The 17,716-nt window shown below is 46.6% G+C and overlaps 1 protein-coding gene across 2 annotated transcripts in view; it reads left to right on the forward strand.

Annotated features, from left to right (window-relative positions):
- Window positions 1–942: 942 nt before the first annotated feature.
- The window catches only part of FRMD4B (FERM domain containing 4B), a 332,329-nt gene continuing 315,555 nt past the window's right edge, over window positions 943–17,716 (forward strand). Inside the window, exon 1 of one of the 2 annotated variants that reach the window (XM_047747015.1) lies at window positions 943–1,053. The gene's annotated coding sequence lies outside the window, so the exon portion shown is untranslated. Of the gene's footprint in view, window positions 1,054–1,089; window positions 1,373–17,716 lie in introns of those variants that run through there. The other variant, XM_047747034.1, reaches the window with a different exon arrangement.

The following is a 17,716-nucleotide window of genomic DNA, read 5'->3' on the forward strand; positions in this document are numbered from 1 at the left end:
GATTTGAGTTTTAAAATTGAATTAATTCATAGTGTATAGAGAAGTGGGTCCGGCAATGGGACACACAGTCAAAGCTGTTTGGGAATTACTTTCTCTCCGTCCCGACGGTGCACCTTTAGCGCTCGACGGGTCAACTCCTTTAGAGATGGTGTGAAAGTCTCCGGAGCAGATCCTTCCCGAAGGGTCCTCTCTTCTTCCTCCGCTCTTCTCTCATTTGCTACCTCACGCGCAGCGTCAGATGCAGCTGCACTCTCGGTCTTCTCGTTTATCAGCTATTTGAGTTAACCTCTGGAGTTTCTTTAGTCAGTAAAGAAAGCATAATGAAACACTCCTGAATCACAGAACTGTTCTGGAGGGAAAATGCCAGGCATGGGGTAGGCTTTTACTCCTTTTAACTCTTCCTTCCTCTCTCTCGTTCCTTCTCTTTTACTACCTCTCTCCCTCCTTCTTTCCCTCTTTCCTCCCCTCCTTGATCCTCTTTTCTTTCAAGAGGACCCACCAGGCTCGCAGGAATCTCCGATCAAGTCATGAGCCACCCACTCCCGTTCCGGACTGGATCCCGCGGGGCCCGCAGCCGCCCGAGCCTCACCCCCTTTATTCTAAGGGCAGTCGGGGCTAGGGATGCTTGAAGCCCGGGAGGCAAACCGAGTCCCTCCCCGCGCTTTTCCGCCTCAGAGCGAGGGATGGGGAGGCGCGGGCTGCTGCCCCTCCCTCTCCCCCCACCGCCGGCCGCGCCAGCCGCTCCGCGCCCCTTGGCACCAGCGCCTCTTCTCTGCTGGGGTAGGCGAGCGCAGCCGGCAGCCGCGCGGCGGGGGCCGAGGGCGCCCCCTCCCTTCCTCCCGCTCCCCTCCCCTTCCTCCCCTCCCAATACAATGACTGGGCCGGAACAGCGCATCAGTCGAGTCTCATTGGCAGCGGCCGCCCCAGTCCCCGGAGAGGCGGCGGGGCGGGGGCAGCGGGGGAAAGCGGAGCCGGGAGCCCGGGCTGACAGCGAGAGCAGGCGGGCAGGACGCAGGCACGGGAGGACGCGAGGCAGGCGGCCCCGGCACAGCCGTAAGTGTGGACCGAGGCGAGGACGCGCGGCGAGCGGCGGCGGGGGCGACGAGCGGCCCCGGGCCGGGGGATGTGGCGGGCGCTGGCGGCCCAGCGAGCCCGGGAGTCGGGCTGCGCCGCTCGCGTGCTGAGCGGGAGCTTGGGCCGAGAGGAGGAGGAGGAAGAGGAAGGCAGGCGCCCGGGAAGGCGCGGCGCGGCGCGGAGTTGTTCGCGGGGCTGGCGCACAGCCGGGTCCCCGGGTCCCGCGCGGTGAGCCACCGAGACAATAAAGTAGCGGCCGGCGGCGCCCGAGCGCGGGAGGGAGGAGGCGGCGGAGCAGGTAGGTGGGCGACCGCCCCGGGGAGTCCAGCGCGCGGCGGGGGCGCGGCCGCTCCGCGTGTTGCCCACGAGCTGCGCGCGTGGCCGCAGACCCCCAGCGGAGGTGCGGGGCTTGGGCGCTCGGGCGGCCAGGAAACCCCGCCCCCGGGCTGCCGGCGGCCTCCGCGCGAGCCTCGGGGGCACTTGGCGCGGCGCTCTGGGCGCTTCGGTGCTGTGGAGACAGGAAGTTTGGCGGTTTCGAGGCGTTGGCGCTGGTGGGGTTTGCAGACGCGCCGCCAGGGACCATGTGCTTTGGTTGTTGCGGGTCCGTGGGAGGTGGGAGAAATGCTGATGAATCCCAGAGACTTTCACAAGGCAGGGCTGAAAGGACTGGGGGAAATCCCCGGCGTTAGCAGAGGCTACCCAGGGCTTGGTTCGTCTGCCCTTCTTAACTAGGTGTGTCGGGTTCTAGCCGCTCCTGTGTTGAAAAGGCTGTGTGCGTGTGGCTCGCCCTCTATTTTCTGGAGTATTTCACCTTTTACCTTCGTGTGTGTGTGTGTGTGTGTGTTTGCGCGCGGGGGCGCGCGCGTGTGTGTGTGTGCGTGCGTGTCTGGGTCTGGGTCACGGGGAGGGGGCAAAGATGATACAAAGATGCTATTTTGCGAAATGCCATTCGGTTTGGACTGGAAGATAAACTCTTCCTTTGCATCTATCTATCCAATGCCCTGTGCTACGAACGATACTGCTGAGCAGTGGCTGGTGTTCTTGACAGAAGGGGTGAGAGCTCCTCGGGAATCTTCCCGAGCCTGAGAAAGCAGCCGAAGGAGGAGGTCTCCCGTGCTCTCCTTTGTGTGGCCGCTTCCTTCCAGATGTGAGAGGGTTGGGCTGGGCGCTCCTGGGTGGGGTAATCATTATCCCGAGCATTCCTGCGATCTGCTAGGACTTGTAAACATACCAGAACCAACTCTTCTGAACTTTGCGAACCAACTTGGTGGGCTTGCTGGTACCCAGACGGGTGCTTCTGGAAGCTGGCCCCTTCAGAAGAAAGACTCTGGAGTGCTTACAGCAGCAGTCTCTCGGGAAAACCTGGTTGATCCTTCAAGGTTAACTAGTGTTTGCCCCAGAAATTTACCAACCCATTTGGAGGATGTGTACAGGATTTTCAATACAGGACATGCTGTTCCCCGTCCCAAAGGGAACTTCCAAATCAAATATCTGGAGGAGAAGAAAAGCAGCTTCGCCTTACTTAACCTCCTCTGGCTGCACTTTCATCTGCCATCCACATGCTGTTAAGAATGGTGGTTGACAGCTTCTGGCGTGTCAGACGCCCCAGTAGGCATCGTGAATAGTCCACGGAGTGGTAAGCTGAGCCCAGAGAGAGAGGTTAAGGAACTTGCCATAAGTCACGTTGGTCGTTTGGAGTTTCCCTGAGGTCTGATTCCAGGTGCCAGGCTGTTAACCATGACAGTGCCTCTAACAGGGATGGGCTGTGATGGCATTAATGATGATGATTAAAGTAATAGTAATAACAATAAATACCTCCTCTCTTTTTTTTTTCATTCAGTTAAATAACATGATGGCGACTGACCCAAGGTAAACACTTGGGTTATCTTTACGTTAAATGTCACAAACTAGTTGATGGTTATATTGATAAGTCTATGATTCTTTTTTTTTTTTTGTATATCCGAGAATTTTATAATAAAAAGTAAAGCACAAGCGTGTGTGCGCGCGCGCACACACACACACACAGCCTTTGAAAAGTGCTTACATTTCCTAAAAGAGGGCCAGAAGAATTCAGGCAATTCCAAGGACTTCTTACCCAGGAGAGGTTAATCGCTTCTTTATGACATCTGCAAATATTAATCAAACACTTTATTTGCTTAAATTCAGTAATGCAGGTGGAATGTATTTGAAAAATATAATGATGGAAGATGAAGAAGTCTACCTAAAATACCTTATAGTGGGGTTTGGTTTTCATTCTCCCTGTGAAAATTCTCAGAAGTCACTTCTCCTGGATGTGCCAGTAAGTGATTGCCTTCAACGTCACTTTGCTTTGATATTAATAGACTTTCATCGTAGTGGCAGGGCGGTTCGTGGCTTCTTAAACAGGCAGAACCCATGTGCTGGGGACTAATAATCTAGAATAATTTGGGAGGAATTAAAGCTACAGCTACTCAAGGGTGTGAAAGCCCCTAAGTTTTCTCAGCATTGTTCACAGGCACTTGCCTCTGTTGCTAGCAAGCATGAGAATCCGACATCTCCGTTTGATGCCACAGATTTAATCAAGACTCTGCAGTGCTTCTGAGAAGACAAAAAGGAGGTTTTGGCTAAGTGACAATACAAATAAGGTACATGGAAAAGAGTTAAAAATACCCTGTCTTATCCAGCCTGCAGTAATTGCCTAAAATTTCAGGAACTCTTCATAGTTATTTTACACACAATACACACATAAGTGAAGGCTTGAGGTTTATACTGCAAATGACCTCTCTCTCTCTCTCATTCTTTTTCTCCCTCCCTTCCTCTGTCCCTACTTCCCTCTACATCTGCCCCAGAGATCTGATCTTATCATGAAGACACTATTTTTACATACTCAGTAACTGCTGAGGTTCACTGAAATTGCTATCTTAAACCTGTAGATAAATAAAGCATGTAACTCGGCTCAGCAACAGGATTTAGGTGGTTCTTTCCTTATTTAATGTATTTCTCATCTCTCTCTTTTTAGACATGGTTTTTATTTTGTTTTAGAAAATGCTTTTTTCTTTTTGGTAGTAATTCATTTATTTCTAGGTCATTAAGATTTTTTTTTTCCTTTTCTGGTCAACATGTGTCCTGGGTAGATCAGAAAGCAATGCTGAGGTAGCAATTTTCTGTTGCTAGATGCTTGATTTAGGGGCCAAACCTCCTATTTTCCTCAGTAACTGAAATTATCGTTATATTTCTTATCTCACTTTTTCTAGTGAAATCAGTTTTTAACCTAATCTCACAGGGCAGTGTTTTTTTAAAATGAAGGTCATGAAATCAATTTAGTGGGCTACAACCAGTAATTTTTTTAAAAGTATAACAGGACGGAGAATATCACCATCGTCTTATGTTATTAAGTGTTCTGTTGTTTCAGGAAACTTTGAGTCTCTATCTGGGGCCGCATGCACATTCTAGGTTGCAGTATAAAATGTAATTCTTACTGTGAGTTGCTGTCTAAAAAATTGACAAGCTACTGCCACAAGGTGTATTTTCCTAGTAAGTGACAAACACCCAGTTGAAGTGGAATCAGGATATATGTATAAATTTTTCTCATACATACAAGTTCAAGTTACTAAAAAGATACATACCTAGAACTGGTCTCAAGAGCCTCTTGCTCAGGGCTGAACAATGACTTTGGAATCTGATTTCTTTCTTCTCATCTTCAGCTCTGTCTTCCTCTTCTTGCCTCTGTGTATGGCGCTCCTTGTTGGGTGGCTAGCTAATGGTAGGTAGCATTGCCAGATTACACAATTTCAGGTGGAAGTCCAATAAAGAAGTCTAAGACTCCTTTGCCCGGTTGTTTAACAAAAAGTCTCAAAACCAGTTACAGTTGGCCAGATGGACATGGGTTTGTAGGAAAGCCATGTACCAAGTGACTTCTGCAGAGGCTGAGGGCTTTGCCTTGTGGTTGGGTCTCACCCAGATGACATGGACCATGGGCACCAGAGGGCTGGACCTCCAGATGAAGACAGTTGCTGGATAAAGGGGAAATGGATGCTAAGGAAGTCAACTCAACATTTGCTGAAATGTACAAGTGTCTAAGTCCGTGAAAGCTGATTTCTGTTTTCTTTGATGCCCCAAAGAATGGAGGACATGCTGCATTATATTCAGGCAAATAGGCTATCAATATGATTTCTTGTGTATGTAAGGAAAGCCTTAGTTGTCACTTTTAACATGGTCAGTGTCAGGACTTATGAGATCACAGTGCACAGCAGGTCACATTGATAATGGTTGCTCTACTTTCCAATGACACTGAGGGAAAAAGGCAGATATATATTGATTAAAAATCCACTACAGACCCTAAACCTCTTATAAGGGGTGATCTTGATCCTTTCAGCATTTATGTTTGAATCTTGGAAGGCATGTATTTTAATCACTTTGTTGTGCTAACGTGGTGAAAGCAGATATTTAAGTGGTGCCTTTCAGCAAATTCTTTGAATACACCTCTGTAAGGGCCAAGGCAGTGAGGTTTCTGCTTCATAGCTCTTCAGCCTTGAGATACTTATCTGGGTCTATGTTACTTTGCCCTTGGGGATATGCTGCTTTTAATTACCCTCTGCCACTTCATATATAATTATCCAGTGGGTAAGGGGGCCCTAATTGTGTGTGGCTGTGAGAATAATGTTCACTCCCAGCAGAGGTTCCCTAGAAGTAGGGTGATCATGCTGGCTTGCTGGGGTCAATCCCGGGTAATGTCTGTGCCTCCAGTTTGGAGGAGAAATTATATGGTCACTGCCCCCCTAGGTTATTTTAGGGGGGCATGATTAGAGACCTTTTTAATAAAGTAGACAGAATTCCTTTTACCAAGCAAGATGAAATGATAATATTTAAGGATGCATGCTTCGTTAAAGTCAAAAAGAAAGCAAAGAAAGTGGTTACCAAAAAGTTCATGATAGTGCAGAGGTTCTAAGCAGGGAGTGATTTTGCCCCCAAGGGAACATTTGTCAACATCTAGAGAAATTGTTGCCATTTTTTTGTTGCCATCTGGGGAAGGTGCTGTTGGCTTCTAGCTTGTGGAAGCCGGGCAGGCTGCTACATATCCCACACGTGGAAGGCAACCTCCACAGCAAAGAAGTACCCAGCCCCAAATGTATATATTGGGGATGAGAACCCCTGGTGTAGCAGTTATATTTGAGGAGGAGGGAGAGAAAGTATCTAGGAGCTTCTGGGGCAACTGAGTGATGGATATATGGCTATTCACTTGGAGATAACTATTGAGCTGAACATCTGTATTTTGTTCCTCTTGTTTTTTGAGAGAGAGAGAGGGAGGGGAGAAAGGGGCAGAGGGAAAGAGAGGGAGAGAGTCTTAAGCAGTGAGCGTGGAGCCCTGCATGAGACTCGGTGTCATGACGCTGAGATCATGACCTGAGCTGAACCCAAGAGTGGGACCTTTAACCTGCTGAGCCACTGCGGTACCCCTGTTCATTTTTTAAGATTTTTTTTTTTTTTTTGGACAGATAGATATCACAAGGAGGCAGAGAGGCAGGCAGAGAGAGAGGAGGAAGCAGGCTCCCTGCTGAGCAGAGACCGATGGGCTCAATCCCAGGACCCTGGGATCATGACCTGAGCCAAAGGCAGAGGCTTTAACCCACTGAGCCACCCAGGCATCCCCTTCCCCCGTTCATTTTTTAAATGTATGTTATACTTAAGAATAAAAAAGCTTTGGGGCGCCTGAGTGGCTCAGAGGGTTAGGCCTCTGCCTTTGGCTCAGGTCAGGCTCTCTGCTCAGCAGGGAGCCTGCCTCCCCCTTGCCCCCACTTGCCTCTCTGCCTACTTGTGATCTCTCTCTGTCAAATAAATAAATAAAATCTTAAAAAAAAAAAATAAAAAAGCATTAAAAAATAAGGAGGTCTTCACCATAACTGAAGGGTAATGGACCTCTCAATGCTAATGGTAACTAGACCGGCTCACATTCAGCAAGTGTTCACCCGCACTGGGAACTACTCTGTCAAGATCCCATAATATTTGTTGCATTGGCAAAGTCTATGTGTTGACCAGTATTCTACAGGAAGGCAGGGTGATGGGTTGGGGTTATGAACACTGACTCTCGAGTCAGAGGACCTGCCCTCATATCCCGTTATACCACTTATGAAATGCATGAGTTTGAGCAAGTGGCTCAGAGTTTCTTTGTCTATGAAATGTGGAGAACCAAAGTTCCTACCTCACTGGGTTATTGTAAGGCTAAAAGGAAAAAGTGTAAAGTGCTTCACATAGTGCCTGCTACGTATTAAATATACCATAATTATTAGCTCTTCTTACTTTTGAGGCCAAGAAAAATATTAATTACTATGTATTTTATTGAATACTGTGTGCTAGATTTCAATTGCAGCACTTTTCAGCTATCCTTTTCTTAATTCTTGCAAAAATCCTCTGATAGGGGTGTTGTGTCCATTTATTGCTCCCATTTTATGGATGAGGAAAACAGAGACTCAATGAAATTAGCTAGTAGGGGAGACTTAATTTCACCCCAAAGTCATTCTGACTGGAGCCTCTGCTCTCATGTATCATGTCATATCGTTAGCTATGGAAGGGAACCTTGAAATCAGCGAACCCACAAAAATGAACCCCGAAGAGGGCTGTGATTTGGCAAGTTCTGAAGGGATGGTACAGGGCCAGAACCCAGATTTTCTGCCTCCCACCTTCCACTACAACCATCTGTGTTTTGCAGGCAAATGGGTCTACCTCACAAAGCAACCATAGTAGGTGGGAGCCGATCCAGACACAGGATCGGGAATTGGGGAGATGTCTTCTAATTCAGCTACAAAAAACCTAGAACTGTGTTTGCTCAAGTGGGGTAGGTTGTGCCCTTGGTGGTGTATGAGTTAATTTTATTTTTTAAAGATTTATTTATTAGACAGTGTGTGTGCCCACACACGGAAGCGGGGGGGAGAGGGGAGGGGCCTAGGGAGAGGGAGACAAGCAGACTCCCCACCCAGTGCAGAGCCTGAAGAAGGGCTCCATCTCGGGACCCCCAGGGTCATGACCTGAGCTGAAATCAAGAGCTAGATGCTCAATCGATTGAGCCACCTGGGCGCTCCTGTATAAGTTAATTTTAGATGATAGACGGAGAATCATTGTACTTTGGTGGTTATGCATTTATTTTAATGTATACCCACAGATTTTTTCTTTTCACTTAGACCTTTAAGTCTTATTAAAAAACGTATTTCTTTCTGCCTTGTTGAATGAACTATTGACAGACTGGATATTACTGCTTAGGATAAGACTAAGCAAGACATAATGTCAATGTAAAGTCATTTAAAAATATATATTAGCAACACAGAGTGTAGGTGGTACTGAAAAAAATGGCTAAGTCTTTCTTTGAAGGGAAGCTGTGAGTGATTGAAGTCTGGGAAGTAGCAGACTTGGGCAATGTTTCTCCACCCCTGTGCTCTTGAATCCCTTGGGAATGGGATTTTGATTGGGTAGATCTGGAGGGGACCCTGAGATTCTGTCCAGCTCCCAGGTGACAATGCTGATGCTTGCTGATGCTTGTCTGTGGACCACACCGTGCCTAGCAAGGGATCAGACAACCTAGAAAATTCTTGGACATGTGCTGGGTGCTAGGGAGGGGTCAAAGAAACGTAAGGTAATCTTTTGTCTCCCAGAAGCTTACGGAGAAAAAGATATGAATGACCATGGGGAGGTTTGCAGAGAAAACACGGCAGGCAAGGAGAGGTGCAGGTACGGGTCGGCCCAGAGTTGCTGCCTCCGGACGACATGACGACATGAGGGGATGTGTGGGGCGAGGTTTCCCTTTGGCCTGAGAGCTGTGTGGCGGCCAAGTGGAGATTTCCAAGGCAGGCTTACCGAGCAGGACGAAGGCTACAAGTCACAGGGAAGACGCTAGAAAACGCCTACACCTGCCAAGTGGATATTTCAACCATAACCTGATCAACACAGGGAATCAGTCCAGAACATTCAGTTTGAATAACTTGCCCCTTCAAAGAACAGGTCCCTACCTAGAAATAATAATTCCTTGTCTACTGAGTCTTTGTAAGTGCTAGGCATTTGCCATGTGCTTTCGGTACAGTACGTGATGCTCGTCCCCACCGTGACCCACTGGAGCCCATACTTCACACACGTAGAAACCAAGTTTTGGAGGGGCTGTGTGACTTGTTCAATACACACACAGCCGGTTTAAGCGAGACCTGGAATTCAGACTCGGAATGGCGTCTGGCCTCTTCAACACCTCCCTGCAGGAGGCTCTGCTCTTCCTGATTCCAGGCAGTCTCAGCCTGAGAGGTCTAGCTTTCTCTCTGGAGCGCATACCTTCCAGAAGCCTCCAATGGCCCGTCTTGTTTCAGATGTAAACACTGCCCTCTGAAACAGATCCTGAGCAAACATCCGCAGTTGTCACATTATCCTTCATCACTATTTATAGAAGATTGTATTTCTTTTGGTCCTGCTAGGTAAGTTATTAACAGACAGAAGTTTTTGGCATTGGGGCCCTACATAAGAAATAAGTTCAAGAATGCATCCCCTGACCCAAAGAAGCACTGTATGTTTTGTTGCAAGAAGGAAGCACTTTCCTTTGGAAATCACCAAGGAACCTAGGCAGTTATTGGAAATAATTATGCCTCTGTCACAGCGTGGGGCCAGTCACAGCCCCGCCTGATTCAAAAGGTCTTTCTGGAATACCAGCATCCATCTTCCAGCTGGTGCTTATAACAGCCGACAGCGTCGGTAGGGGACCCGCAACGGATGTGGCCTGAGGATTGTTTCCAGGCTTCCCTTGTTGCACCTGACTGAGCCCATGCCATCAATTCAGTCATTGCAAAAGAGCCGGGGGACCATATGCGACCTGAATGGGAGGTGCAAAGCTCACAGAGCCAGCTCTGGCCCTGGTTCATCCTACTATAATATTCTGGGAAGGTTCTGCCAGACGAAGGAGGAGCTGTGGAGAAAAAGGGGTGGGGAATCAGGAAGGCTGAGTTCTGATCCCATCTCAGCCGCCAGACTGACCTGAGCTGTGTTAATTAGCTCTCCGGGTTTGTCAAATGGGTGATCACACTTGAGGTTCCCTCCATCTCTAATCCTTCATGCTATGAACAATCGGATGGTGTGCACACTGTACCTTACCTGCCCGTGGTCCTGTTCATCATTTTTTTTTTAAGTCCCGGGTAAATAAATATGTTTAAAATAAATGCATTTTAAAAAAGCTTCCTTATCAGCAGTATGTTGGTAAAATCATTTGCTGGGCAGTAAAAATAACATTTGGCATGACATCATCAAATAACCTTTCAGTATTGAGGCAAAGCTCAAAGCGTTAGGGTAGTGTAGCTTCTTTGGTAAGTTGGGAAAGATAAGGGTATTTGAGGCCATCACAAATGAACTAATTGCATCCATTTAAATGGGCAAGTTAAAATGCAAGATCCCGATTAAGTAATGAAAACCGTGTGCCCCCAGACTGGGACCATACAGCCTTAGCCCAGTGGGGCCATAACACATAAAAAATTGAGGACATAGTCTGGTAATTTGCTCCAAATGTGTGAAATTAATTCAGTGTATTTCAAAGAGAGGGAAAAAAGAAAAAAGCTTGCTCTGTTATATACATTTGTGTTCTCATTGTAGCTGCATTTTCACTGCCTTTAAAAAAAAAAAAAAAAAAAAAAAAAAAAAAAAAAAAACAAAACAGAAGTGTCCAGTGTTTTAGAGGTCAAAAGTTTGTTTTTTGTTTTTTTTTTATTTTTTGTTTTTTTTTTAAAGTTTTTTATTTATTTGACAGACAGAGATCATAAGCAGGCAGAGAGGCAGGCAGAGAGAGAGAGGAGGAAGCAGGCTCCCTGCTTGAGCAGAGAGCCTGATTCGGGGCTCGATCCCAGGACTCTGAGATCATGACCTGAGCTGAAGGCAGAGGCTTTAACCCACTGAGCCACCCAGGCGCCCCGAGGTCAAAAGTTTGATTGAAACAAATTAAGAGTAAGAAATCATTTTGCAATGATTCAGCTGCTTTAAGCAGTTCAAATCATGAGTGGTTCTTGTTGTACTTTCTAGCAGTATGCTTCACTATACATGGAAAAAGTGTACCAGAAAACTTTCACTGGCCTTTTTCAGATCTCAGAGAAAAGCCATGAAAATGGTAAAGATAAAGCGTATTTAAAAGTTGATGGATCGGGGCACCTGTTTGGCTCAGTGGGTTAAAGCCTCTGCCTTCAGCTCAGGTCATGATCCCAGGGTCCTGGGATCGAGCCCCGCATCGGGCTCTTTGCTCAGCAGGAAGCCTGCTTCTCCCTCTCTCTCTCTCTCTCTCTCTGCCTGCCTCTCTGCCTACTTGTGATCTCTGTCTGTCAAATAAATAAATAAAATCTTTAAAAAAAAAAAAGCTGACAGATTGTCAGCAAGTGTTTATACTATTCAGTAAATACTTTCACTGTAAGTTTAAGAGGGGACAAGGCAACTTGTTTTCTTTCGGAGTATTACAATGTAAATTTTCTTCTTCCCACTTCTTATACAGTTTCATTTACCTTGCGTTGTCAAAGAATAAATAATCTGTTTCACTGAAGTGATTTTTTTTCCAGGTGATTAAAGCTTACCTCTGCCTACCCACATTATTTTTTTTTGCTTGAACTATTTTTGATGAAAACGTGGCACATGCTCTTTTGCTTTTTTACGTGGAGTGGACGAGGGTGGTTAGATCATTCCTGGATGTGGGCTCTTCATGCCAAACACTGCTTTTTATTCCTTGCCATCATCCTATTACTCTTTGACAGCTGAATTGTGGGGCTGTGTGCTTCTATATAAATAATCACCCATTTCTTTTCTTTCATGGTTACTAGTATTCCCCGGATCATAGTTAGCAGATCTCGTGTGGGGTGCTGAGAACTTCTTACACGTTATAATCTTGGCTAATCTGCCTAACCCCCCCAAGAAATGAGATTATTCTTCCTGTTTTGTGGGTGAGAAAACTGAAGCTTAAGAAATGAGGAGTGAGCAGTAGAGCCGGTATTTGAACCCCCATTTCTCAGTGCATCATGCTTCTTGGTAGCTGATTACAAGAGTTGCCTCCTGTTCTGTTTCTCCCCTCTGCCTCTATTTGGGTATTTCTGTCTATCCTGACCTTTGCTCAGGTCAGGGCCCAAGATTAGGTGTCTGCCTCTTTTACAGCTCATATTTTGATATCCTTTTCCTTAAATAGGGTTCTGAGGGTACTTTTGTCGATTCCTAGATTCCCAGACATATTCTGCACAATTGCAGTTTCTGGAACTCTAACCTGTGAATTCATCACGGCGTATGCTCAGGCTTTGGGGGGATTATAGGATTTTCTGCATTATGATTAAGCAACATAATCAAGAAACCTGCAATCAGGAATGCTTGGCAAATCCAGAATAGAGGGGTCAGCAAACTTTCTGTGAAGCGCCAAGGACTAAATATATTAGGCCTTGTGGGCCATATGGTCTGTGTTCACCTACTTAACTCTGTCTTCATAGGGCAACCATAGGCACAGAGCATATGTAAAACAATGGGGGAAGCTAGATTCCAGTAAAACTTGATTGATTGATTATTTTTAAATATTTTATTTTTTATTTGAGAGAGAGAGAGAGAGAGTGTGTATGTGTGTGTGTGTGTGTGTGTGTGAGTATGGGGGTAGAGGAGAGGGAGAGAAACCTCAAGCAGACTCCTGCTGAGCCCTAAGCCCAATGGGGGGGGGGCTCTATCTCATGACCCTGAGAACACTATCTGAGCCAAAACCAAGAATCGATACTTAACTGACCAAGGCACTCAGGTGCCCTGATAAAACTTTATTAGAAACATAAGCCATGGGCAGGAAATGACTTATGGGCCTGTACCTGGCTAACTCCTGTTATAATGGGGGGAAGAACCAATCAGGGTATTAAAAACCGTAACTAGATGGTTAGTTCAGAGGCAAGGAGTGGCCGGTGACCCTGAGCCTGTTGCCTGGATTGTCTCCTAGCTCTGCCGCTAACCTGCTCTAATGTAGGCGGGTATCTTACTCTCTCTGTGCCTTCTTCTTCTGTGCTTAAAATGAGGAAATTCATAGTCCTTACACCAGAGGGTTGTTTTGAGAATTAAGGGAATTATATGTAAAGTACTTGGGAGGGTACCCAGGACAAAATGAGCCCTGTGTAACTTTTTGTGAAGTTGAGAATCCTAAGGAATCCAGTTTCTAGGGATACAAAGTATTGCAATGAGATGTTGGACAGCACCAGACTTCCGGTGCACTGAGCTGAGCAGAGGATGGCCCTGAGGTTGCCACCTGTTGTGGATGGGTGTGCGGAGGGGGCGGGAAGTTTGCTAGTGTGGGCAGCACAATAGTCGGGGAGACCCTGGCCTGGAGTTTAAGGGGAACTGGGTTTACAATTCAGTCTTTAACACAACTTCCCTCTAGGGCCCTGCTTTCCCCATCTGTGAAATAAGGGGCTTCACCCAAATTTGTGGATATGAACTGTGTGCCCAGTGGTTGAATTCTGCCTACAGGGAGCTCCATTAGCCTCTAGAGAGTTTTTTAAAAATATATTTGAATTAATCATCAGCAATAGTGAATCAGAGGAGGTTCCATAAGAATTCTGGATTCCAGGTTTCTTTTAAAAATTCAGAAGCTTTGACAATGCTGGCTACATTCCCTCATGGCAACAGTTGGCTAGCGCTGAGTAATGGCGGCCCATGGGTTCTATCATTGATTTGCCGTAGCAGACGCTGCTGGTTCCCAGCCCATATCCTTGCCCTTCAACTCTGGCTTCCTACTGTTAGCCCTTTTGTTCATCTGTCTGGGAGTCTCTGGCTGTGGAAGTGGTGGGGGTGAGTACCAGGGAACCTACGCCCACCCCTCCAGTGATGAAAGGTTCAATGTACAGATGCCTGAGCTCCCTTGCCCATCTGGTGAGATGACCAAGGTGTTATTCTACACCAATTTCGAGAGTTTGCCATGGGGTTAATCTCTAGTCACCCACCGTGACAGTTGGCTTGATAGGACACCCATTTTTTAGTGGTCTCTCATTCTTTTTCCTCATTTCCCCACTCTCCTCCTGGTGTTCACTGGGATGACCTTGGAGTTGAATCTTTGTCCAAGCTTCCGGAGGAAATCAGACTGAAAAAACCATAGTCCCTACCACTGAGGCCAAATGAGAATTACTCTTGTTTTTGTCATCACACTAGGCAGTTTTGCTTGAGTGAAAAATCCTGTCTATCTAGGAGGGAAGGTTAAGGACTGAATGGGCGGTAAGTTTCTAGTTGAACGGGAACATATTTCCTTGTGTAAGTAAAGAATAGATGGAAAGCTTTTGTGCAAATGATCTTTCCCACTCACTGGAGTTTTGTCCCATATGTGTCTGGATTTCCAATTATTCCTTATGGGTTCTTAAAGTGGGGACTGTTTTAGTGGGGTATCCTGTGAGAAAGCTGTCAGAACTCCTGTCGTGTGATTGGTGGATTGTCTTAAATGGCCTGAAGAGATTTGCATTTTATAAAAGGAGATCTGAGAATCAAGTTTTTTTCCTCAACAGGATGACCAACCATCCCGATTAGGTGCAGGGCTGAGAACTCTCCTGGGACGTACTAAATGTGGGAAAAACCCAGGCAAACCAGAATAAGCCGGTCACCTACTCTAGATAGAGGTCATACCTAGGACCTGTCAGAGTCCAACCACTGTGTGTGTGTGTGTCAGCCTATATATATATATATATATATATATATATTCTTTTAAATATTTATTTATTTGAGGAGAGACAGATATAATAAGAAGAGAGCACAAGAAGGAAGGAGGGGGAGAAGCAGGCTCCCTGCTGAGCAAGGAGCCCAATTCAGGACTCCATCTGAGGACCCTGGGATAATGACCTGAGCCCAAGGCAGATGCTTAACCAACTGAGCCACCTAGGCATCCCTGTTTATATATATATTTTAGTAATGTATTTTTTAAAAAAGATTTTATTTATTTATTTGATAGAAGACACAGCGAGAGAGGGAACACAAGCAGGATGAATGGGAGAGGAAGAAGCAGGCTTCCCGCTGAGCAGGGAGGCCCGATGCGGGTCTCAATCCCAGGACCCTGGGATCACGACCTGAGCCGAAGGCAGACGCTTAACCGACTGAGCCACCCAGGCACTCCAATATATCATAATATTTTTAAAAAATGACCCAAACTGAAATGTATGTTGAAATAAAATAACTCTTTTCTGGAATTCTACTTATAAAAATCTGAGTAATTTTGGCGGGGGTACTTCAGTTTTCCCTTTGTGCCTGTGCCTCTGGTTTGCCACTGTGGGGGTCCCAGCTGGTGTGGCGGAACGCAAGGAGTCCAAGGAGTGGGTTTGGAAACCCTCAGGATCTCTTCCCTTTCACAACCTCTACTTTGTCACTCAGCAGGGCCTCTCCAGGGCTGCACCCACATTTGAACCTCTGAGCACTCTCCTCAAGGTAAGTGGGGAACCTGATATGTCCTGAGGTAAACCCTTCCCTGTCCATTTGCTCTGCCCTGAGTTACCTGTCATCTCCTTTTCTGCTGGCCATTTATCTCTTTTAGTGATAGTGGATTTTAATCAGAAATGAACCTATGAAAATCTCGACACCCAAATTAGATGAGTGTCACAGCTGGATGAGGGAGAGGGAGACATGCCCCCAGACAGAGGACATAAATAGCAAAGGGTGTGAATGGCACCAGAATGTGGGAATCTCTGAGAATCAGAAACCAGATGTGTTGTCTGCATAGCACAATATGAAAGGAACACCTGGGAATTGGAAGTTTTGCATGATGTGGGATATCAAATCAGGTAATTTAACCCTGGAGTAAATATGTGAGACTCTGTAAGTAGGTTTGGAACCAGAAATATATTTGTGTTTGAACCCAAGATCCATGATTTAACTCCATTATAACCTGGTACAAGTCAGGAAACCTTCCTGAGCCTGTCCTCATGTCATAAAACGCACACAAGAAGGAACAGAAGCTGACTGGTGAGTGTCTGCTAGGTACTCTTGGTCGTGCCATGGACATTAGAGGAATTGTTTTCATTTAAAATTCATTAAATTTTAAATTCATTAAATTTCATTTAAAATTTTGCGGTCCTGCAGAGCTGGTATAATTGGCCCCATTTTACAGAGGAAGAAATCAGGCACCAGCAAGTCAAATAACTTTCCAGCATCACTGAGCTAGTAAGTGATGAAGCCACACTTAAAGTCTGGGTCCAGCTGATTCCAGAGCCTGTGCCAGCCTGTCACAGCTCAATTCTCCCAGGGCTGGCCTTTCTTGGGTCCATCCAGAAGCTTATGCTGAGATAGATTGCAAGTCGTTTATTTGGGAAGTACAGGAATAGCAGCACTGGAGTCAGAGGAATGAGATAAGGAAAGGAAGGCAGACAAGAAGTGTGTTATCAATCCACCTATCCCAGTGGGCCAGCAGAGCCCCCTCCCAGTGCGGAAACTCGGAAGCCAGCACAGTGCATACATGGCCCATCGTGCAGCACAGTGCAGCGATCTCATGTGAGGCATGTGGGAGCTGGGGTGTTTATACACCTGCTCCCAAGAGTCACCAATTGAAGGCTGCTTCTGTGAGATGGAGTGATAATCCCTAGGCACCTCCCTTGTATCCTGTGTTTGGCAAAGTAGGACTACCAGCCTGAGAAAGCCCTTGGCGGAGAAATGCAGGTGTGGTGGTTGGGAGCAGGACAGTGTGTCCGGAAGCAGAAGAAGGGAGTGTGGGAAGAGCGCTGACAGCACCTGCTACGGTGAATGTTAGAACCAGAGACAATATGTGCAGAGGCAGGCCTAGAGCCACCATTTATGGAGGCTACACTATGATGGTGCAAATAATTAACAGTGAGAGCGTTTCTGAGGCTTTGTGTGGGTTTCGTGAATCCTTATTTGACCTAGAATTGTTCCCACGCACCTGGATGAAGGTCCAAGGGAGGTCAGCCTGCATGTGTTGATCATGAACTTGGGATAAATGCCAGGCCTGGCCAGCCCTTCACAGTGGTCTGTTTCCTTGGTGGCTCCATCCATCTGCAGTCCACTAAGATATCAACTACCCCTGGGTTTTGGTTCAGAGGGAGGAGCAGGAGCGGCTGCCTCCCCGCGGAGCTAGAAATCTCTTCCTCCATTTGGAAACCCAAAGTAGTTTGAAAAAGGATTGTGAGCCAAAAACAAGAAAGGATAAATGTAACTTAGGTGACGTGATTAGCAAGAACTTCTGTTTTTCTTATGATAATAACAGCTTCTCTTCCTGCCACCTCTGAAGATTCTTTTTTTCTATCAGAATACAATTATTGAGCACTACAGTAATTATAGTTTTGGGTTGTCCCACTTCCATACTTCCCCCAGTCCATTAGGGGAGCTCCCCCATTTTGTGTGGTCTTGTTGGGGCATTGTCCATCTCTCCCTCTGAACCAGAAGACCAGATTGTCCCCCTCTCTATGTGATACAATCCAGGAAGATGGCAAAGACTAGTTTTTGTCCCCTAGTATCCAGTTCCATTCCTCCTCTTGGTAATAACCCACACCCTTTGGGTTTTCCCAGCCTTCCTGGTGTCTGGTGCGGCCATGTGACCCAAGTTCCACCTAATCCACCTCAAGGCACGGGAGAGGAAGTGGTGTGTGCAGGTTTTGGTTGTTCCCATTGAAAGGAAACACCTGCTTGTTCTTCCCTCCTTGCCTTGAACTCTGGAACAAGGAAGTGGTGA

The sequence above is a fragment of the Lutra lutra genome, chromosome 1 (genome assembly GCF_902655055.1).
Source record: "Lutra lutra chromosome 1, mLutLut1.2, whole genome shotgun sequence".
NCBI classification, from domain to species: domain Eukaryota; kingdom Metazoa; phylum Chordata; class Mammalia; order Carnivora; family Mustelidae; genus Lutra; species Lutra lutra.